Below are 1,483 nucleotides of genomic sequence, written 5' to 3' on the forward strand. Positions count from 1 at the left end.
CCTGATGACTAGTGACGTAGAACATTTTTTAAGATGCTTATATGCCATTCGTATTTCTTCCTTTGAGAACTCTCTATTTAGCTCCATAGCCCATTTTTTGATTGGCTTGTTTGCTTCCTTATTATTTAACTTTTTGAGTTCTTTGTATATCCTAGATATTAATCCTCTATCAGATATATAGCTGGCGAAGATTTTTTTCCCATTCTGTAGGTTGCCTCTTTGCTTTTTTCACTGTGTCCTTTGCGGTGCAAAATCTTTGTAATTTCATTAGGTCCCAGTGGTTAATCTGTGGTTTTATTGCCTGAGCAATTGGGGTTGTATTCAGAAAGTCTTTGCCAAGACCAATATGTTGAAGGGTTTCCCCTACTTTTTCCTCTAGCAGTTTCAAAGTTTCCGGTCTGATGTTAAGGTCTTTAATCCATTTGGACTTAATTCTTGTGCATGGCGAGAGAGAAGAATCTATTTTCATCCTTCTGCACATATTTATCCAGTTTTCAAAACACCATTTGCTGAAGAGGCTGTCTCTTCTCCAATGAGTATTTTTGGCATTTTTATCAAATATCAGGTGGCTATAGCTACTTGAGCTTACATCTGGGTCCTCTATTCTGTTCCACTGATCTACATGTCTGTTTTTGTGCCAGTACCATGCTGTTTTTGTTACTATGGCTCTGTAGTATAGGGTAAAATCAGGTATGGTGATACCACCAGCCTGTTTTTTGTTGCTCAGTATTATTTTAGATATTTGAGGTTTTTTGTGATTCCAAATGAAGTTTTGTATTGTTTTTTCTATTTCCATGAAGAAAGCCTTTGGAATTTTGATAGGGATTGCATTAAATGTGTAGATTGCTTTAGGTAAGATTGCCATTTTCACAATATTGATTCTTCCAATCCAGGAACAAGGGATGTTTCTCCACTTTCTAGTGTCTTCTGCAATTTCTCGCTTGAGTGTTTTAAAGTTCTCATTGTATAGATTCTTTACTTCCTTGGTTAGGTTTATTCCAAGGTATTTTATTTTTTTTTGATGCAATTGTGAATGGGAGTGATTCTCTGATTTCATCCTCTGTGTGTTTGTTGTTAGCATATATGAAGGCTACTGATTTCTGTGTATTTATTTTGTATCCTGCTACATTGCTGTAGGTTTTGATCAGCTCTAACAGCTTGCTAGTAGACTCTTTAGGGTCCTTTATGTATAGAATCATGTCATCTGCAAATAATGATAACTTGATCTCTTCCTTACCAATTTGTATCCCTTTTATGTGTGTCTCTTGCCTTATTGCTATGGCCAAGACTTCCAAAACTATATTAAATAGAAGTGGGGACAGTGGACACCCTTGTCTTGTTCCTGATTTTAGTTGAAAAGCTTCCAGTTTTTCCCCATTTAGTAATATGTTGGCTGTAGGCTTGTCATAAATAGCCTTTATTATATTGAGATATGTTCCTTCTATTCCCAGTCTCTGTAGGACTTTTATCATGAAGGGATGTT

The sequence above is a fragment of the Jaculus jaculus genome, chromosome 8 (assembly GCF_020740685.1).
Source record: "Jaculus jaculus isolate mJacJac1 chromosome 8, mJacJac1.mat.Y.cur, whole genome shotgun sequence".
Lineage (NCBI taxonomy): Eukaryota > Metazoa > Chordata > Mammalia > Rodentia > Dipodidae > Jaculus > Jaculus jaculus.